Consider the following 6,226-nt stretch of genomic DNA (forward strand, 5'->3'; position numbering starts at 1 on the left):
CAAATAGGATGGCAAGCTGATCAAGGAGCTATAAAAGGCTTTCCAAGTCACTCAGGGCCTAATCGAGTTTGGAAGCCATATTGTATTGTGTTGCCCTTCTGTACAGAGTTGTGTGATTTTTTTCAACTGAGCCCAACATCCCCTATGTGAGTATGACAAAAAAAGAAAATGGATTCAGGGCCATCCCTCATATTGTAGGGCAGGTGTAATATAAAGACTAGGGGAGACTGGGTGCGGTGGCTCACGCCTGTAATCCCAGCACTTTAGGAGGCTGAGATGGGTGGATCATTTGAGATCAGGAGTTTGAGACCAGCCTGGCCAACATGTTGAAACCCCATCTCTACTAAAAATACAAAAAATTAGCTGGGTGTGGTGGCGGGCGCCTGTAATGCCAGCTACTCAGGAGGCTGAGGCAGGAGTATCTCTTGAACCCAGGAGGCAGAGGTTGCAGTGAGCCAAGATCACGGCACTGCACTCCAACCTGGGCAACAGAACAAGACTTTGTCTCAAAAAAAATAGACTAGGGAACAGGTAAGTTAAAGGAAATAGTGAGTTATTAAAGTGACAAGTGAGGTAATAAAAGCCCAGGGGAGAGATAGGGAGTGGGAGAAAGAAGAGTGGGGTGTTTCAAGGTAGCAACAGTGAGAGAGTGAGAAATAGAAGACCAGGAGGCTGTGGTCAGAGGCCTGAATAATGGAGTTTAAGATTTCATAATCAAAGCAGTTCTGGGTGGTGACCAGGTCCAAGGTGACCATGAGAGTGGATGCTATATAATTCCTAAATCTGTTTCTTTGGAGCCCCTAGATGGTGGGGTGTCCTTTTAGCTTTTTGACTTAATCAATTATGCCAGAGCTGGAGGCTGGATTTATCACCACCTTTTAAAAGTAGAGAGAAACATATCTGCCCTTGTCATATATGCAAGTAATCTAAATGTATACTGGTCACAATCATAAGATTTTCAGAATAATTTCATTCATATTATTTTTCATGTATTTTACAATAAAGTTAATTCAAGCTAAAGTGACTAAATGCTGCAGGATGAAATTGGGCTATTTTATAGTAATACATAATAACATTAAGATGTGCTAATTATTATGTTGCAAAGAAAATATATATGTATTTCATTGATGTAAACAGTACAAAGAAGTACTCCTGTGGGCTTATTACAGATTAAATATATTAAATTAAATATAGATTAAATAAATACAAATGGAGAAAAAGAAAGCAAAAAAGTAATTTAAGTGTAAATTTTTATTCTACACAAAGCTTTTTTATTATTGTTTGCTTGGCTCAACCTCTTAATGGTAAAGCCACTAATTAGTTTTATGGTGCAAAAAGAGTGTTGCAATTAAAAAAGTATTCAAAAGGTCTTCCAAAAGTTCACGAAAAATGCATATTTTGAAAAACTATGCATGAATTTCAAAACTTTTTTTCACTGAAACAAACTTGTACTAACTTGTTTGTGTCTGAACAGGATCGAGTTTGAGGCACTAAGAAGGCTAACACATCAGTTTGATTTTCTCAAAATCCCAGTGAAAAAATGAAAACAAAAAAATCAGTTTGAAAAGAGCCCCTAGTAGAGCAAATTCTGCTAAAATGAAGCAAAAAGGAACATCAAATTTATGGTGAAGCTTGAGTGGAAGAATGCTGTTGAAATCATTGATGCCTTATCAAAAGTTTATGGTGACAATGCCCCAAAGAAATCAGCAATTTACAAGTGGATAGCTCATGTTATGAATAAGAAGAGTTGAGACGATGTTGAAGACAAAGCCCACAGTGGCAGACCATCCATGTCAATTTTCAAGGAAAAAATAATCTTGTTCACACTGTAATTGAAAAGGACCGATGATTAACAGCACAAACAATAGCCAACACCATAGACATCGCAACTGGTCTGGCTTACATAATTCTAGCTGAAAAATTAAAGATGGCCAGGTGTGGTGGCTCACGCTTATAATCCCACACTCTAGGAGGCCAAGGTGGGTGGATCACCTGAGGTCTGGAGTTTGAGACCAGCCTGATCAATATGGTGAAACTCCGTCTCTACTAAAAATACAAAAAGTAGCCGGGCGTGGTGGTATGTGCCTATAGTCCCAGCTACTGGGGAGGCTGAGACAGGAGAATTGCTGGAACCTGGGAGGCAGAGGTTGCAGTGAGCTGAGATCACACCACTGTACTCCAGCCTGGGTGACAGAGCAGGACTCCGTCAAAAAAAAAAAATTAAAGTTGAGCAAACTTTCCACTCAACAGGTGCCAAAACTGTTGTGCTCAGATCAGCTGCAGACAAGAGCAGAGCTTTTGATGGAAATTTTAAATAAGTGGGATCAATATCCTGAAGGATTTCTTTGAAAAATTGTAACTGGAGATGAAACATGGCTTTACTAGTATGACCTTGACGACAAAGCACAGTCAAAGCAATGGCTGCTAAGAGGTTAAAGTGGTCCAGTCAAGGCAAGAGCAGACTAGTCAAGAGTAAAGGTCAGGCCGGGCACGGTGGCTCACGCCTGTAATCCCAGTACTTTGGGGGGCTGAGGCAGGTGGATCATGAAGTCAGGAGTTCAAGACCAGCCTGGCCAAGGTGGTGAAACCCCTGTCTCCATTAAAAAAAAAAAAAAAAAAAAAAATTAGCTAGGCATGGTGGCAGGCACCTGTAATCCCAGCTACTCGGGAGGTTGAGGCAAAGAATTGCTTGAACCTGGGAGGTGGAGGTTGCAGTGAGCCGAGATTGCCCCACTGTACTCCAGCTTGGGCTACAGAGTGAGACTCCATCTCAAAAAAAAAAAAAAAAAAAAAGAGTAAAGATCATGGCAACAGTTTCCTGGGATCCTCAATGCATTTTGCTTGTTGACTTCCTGGGGGGCCAAAAGAATGACAGCGTTTATATATGATGAGAATGTTTAGAGATAGCTAAAGCTTTAGTAGAAAAATGCCTAGGAAAGCTTCACGAGAGAGTACTTCTCCACCACAACAATGCTTCCGCTCATTCCATTCATCAAACATGGGCAATTTTGTGAGAGTTTTGATGGGAAATCTTTAGACATCCACCTTACGTTCCTGATTTGGCTCCTTCTGACTTGTTTTTGTTTCCTAACCTTTAACAATCTTAGGGCACCCATTTTCTTCAGTTAATAATGTAAAAAGACTGCATTGACATGGTTAAGTTCCCAGGACCCTCAGTTCTTTAGAGGTGGACAAAATGGCTGGTATCATCACTGATAAAAGTGTCTTGAATGTGATGGAGTTTATGTTGAGAAATAGAGTTTGTATGTTTTATTTTATCTTTTAATTCCATTTTTCTATGAACTTTTTGCAGTCCCCTCATATACGCTGTTTGTTATACTGATTAAAAAGGTAAAACATATTCAAAGAATGTTAAAGCTATTACAAAACCACAATGATAACCATAAGTAAACAATAATTTCCTTCACTATGTTTAGTGCATGAGTTTAGAAATCCGATAGAACAAACGAATATTTGCAAGTGTGTCCAGAAGCACAGTTCTCATACCAATAAAACCTAGATAAGTAACTCATGGAAACAACTGGAACACTTACTAGCAGGAGGAAAAGACATTTGAGAGCATATCTAGGTGAAAGATTTTCTTGGCTTCATTTCTAGCGAATCTGTGTGGGGTTAGGTGTGGTTGTTAGGCTATAAAGAAGATCATTTTCCTTGGGGAACACATTGATCTGAGGTGGTTGAAATGCCTAAAGGCAGCAAGTTAAAGAGACATAACTTTTCTTTATAGCCTTTGATTTTGGAAACTAAGGTTCAGACCAGAGAGTTTATTTGAGCATACCTCGTTTTATTGCACTTCACTTTATTGTGCTTTGCAGATACTGTGCTTTTTACAAATTGAAGGTTTGTGGCAACACTGTGTTGAGCAAGTCTTTACAAATTGAAGGTTTGTGGCAATGCTGCGTTGGGCAAGTCTAACAGTGCCATTTTTCCAACAGCATGTGCTCACTTCTTGTCTCTGTGTCACATTTTGGGAATCCTCACAATATTTTCAACTTTTTCTTTATTATTATATCTGTAATGGTAATCTGTGTTCAGTGATCTTTGATGTTACTATTGTAATTGTTTTGGGGTTCCAGGAACCTTGTCCATAGAGGGTGGGTGAACTTAATCGATAAACGTGTGTGTTCTGTTCATTCCACCAACTGGCCATTCACATCTTTCTTCCTCTCCTTGAGCCTCCCTATTCCTTGAGGCACAACAATATTGAAATTAGACCAATAACCTACAATGGCCTCTAAGTGAAAGTGAAAGGAAGAGTTGCATTTTTCACTTTAAATCAAAAGCTAGACATAATGAAGCTTAGTGAGGAAGGCAGATTGAAAACCAAGACAGGCCAAAAACTAGGCCTTTTGCACCAGTTACCCAGGTTGTGACTGCATAGAAAAAGTTATTGAAGGAAATTAAAAGTGCTACTATAGTGAACACATGAATAAGGAAGCAAAACAGCCTTACTGCAGATAGGGAGAAAGTTTTAGTGGTCTAGATAGATCAAATTAGCCACAACATTTACGTAAGCTAAAGTCTAATTCAGAGCAAGGCCCTAACTCTCTAATTCGATGAAGGTTGAGACAGGTGAGGAAGCTGCAGAAGAAAAGTTGGAAGCTAGTAGAGGTTGGTTCATGAGGTTTAAGGAAAGAAGCCATTTCCATAACATAAAGTGCAAAGTGAAGCAGCAAGTGCTGATGCAGAAACTGCAGCAAGTTATCCAGAAGATCTAGCTAGGATCATTGGTGAAGGGGGCTACACTACACCCTAGATTTTCAGTGTAGACAGAATAGCTTCATATTGGGAGGAGATGCCGTCTAGAACTTTCACAGCTAGAGAGAAGTCAATGCCTGACTTCAAAGCTTCAAAGAATGGCTAAGGCTCTTGTTAGAGACTAATGTAACTGATGACTTGGCAGAAGCCAATACTCATTTACCATTCTGAAAATTCTAGCCCTTAAGAATTACGCTAAATTGACTCTTTCTATGCTCAATGGGGCAACAAAGCGCGGATGACAGTGCATGTATTTATAACATAGCTTACTAAATATTTTACTGCTCAGAAAAAAAATCATTTCAAAATATTACTGTTCATTGACAATGCACCTGAGCATCCAAGAGCTCTGATGGAGAGGTACAAGAAGATTAATGTTGTTTTCTTGCCTGCTAACAAAGTATCCATTCTGCAGCCCATGGATCATGGAGTAATTTTGACTTCCACGTGCTGTTATTGAAGAGAAATATATTTCATAAGGTTATATCTACTATGGATAGTGATTCCTCTGATGGATTGGATTAGGGCAAAGTAAATTGAAAATCTTCTGGGAAGGAGTCACCATTCTGCATGCCATTACAAATGTGATTCATGGGAGGAGGTCAAAATATCCACATTAGCAGGAGTTTGGAAGAAGTTGATTCCAACCCTCATGGATGACTTTGAGGGATTTAAATCTTCAATGGAGGAAGTCGTTGCAGACATGGTAGAAATAGCAAGGGAACTAGCCTGAAGATGTGACTGAATTGTCACAATCTCACGATCAAACTTGAATGGATGAGGAATTGCCTCTTATGGATGAGCAAAGAAAGTAATTGTTTGAGATGAAATCTACTTCTCCTGGTGAAGATGCTGAGAACATTGTCAAGATGACAACAAAGGGTTTAGAATATTACATAACTTAGTTGATAAAGCAGCGTCAGGGTTTGAGAGGACTGACTCCAATTTTTAAAGAAGTTCCACTATGAGTAAAATGCTATTTAACAGCATAGCATACTACAGGGAAATCTTTCATGAAAGGAAGAGTCAATCAATGCTGCAAAATTCATAGTTGTCTTTTTTTTTTTTTTGAGACGGAGTCTTGCTCTGTTGCCCAGGCTGGAGTGCAGCAGCGTGATCTTGGCTCATTGCAACCTCTGCCCCTTCAGGTTTAAGCAATTCTCTGCCTCAGCCTCCGGAGTAGCTGGGATTACAGGCGCGTGCCACCATGCCCAGCTAATTTCTTTGTATTTTTAGTAGAGACGGCGTCAGCTTGGCCAGCCTGTCTTGAACTGCTGACCTCGTGATCCACCCGCCTCAGCCTCCCAAAGTGCTGGGATTACAGGTGTAAGCCATGGCGCCTGGCCCATAGTTGTCTTATTTTAAGAAATTGCCACAGCACCTCAACCTCCAGCAACCCTCACTGTGATCAACCAGTAGCCATTCAACATGGAGGCAAGACCGTTCA

The sequence above is a fragment of the Papio anubis genome, chromosome 1, assembly GCF_008728515.1.
Source record: "Papio anubis isolate 15944 chromosome 1, Panubis1.0, whole genome shotgun sequence".
Lineage (NCBI taxonomy): Eukaryota > Metazoa > Chordata > Mammalia > Primates > Cercopithecidae > Papio > Papio anubis.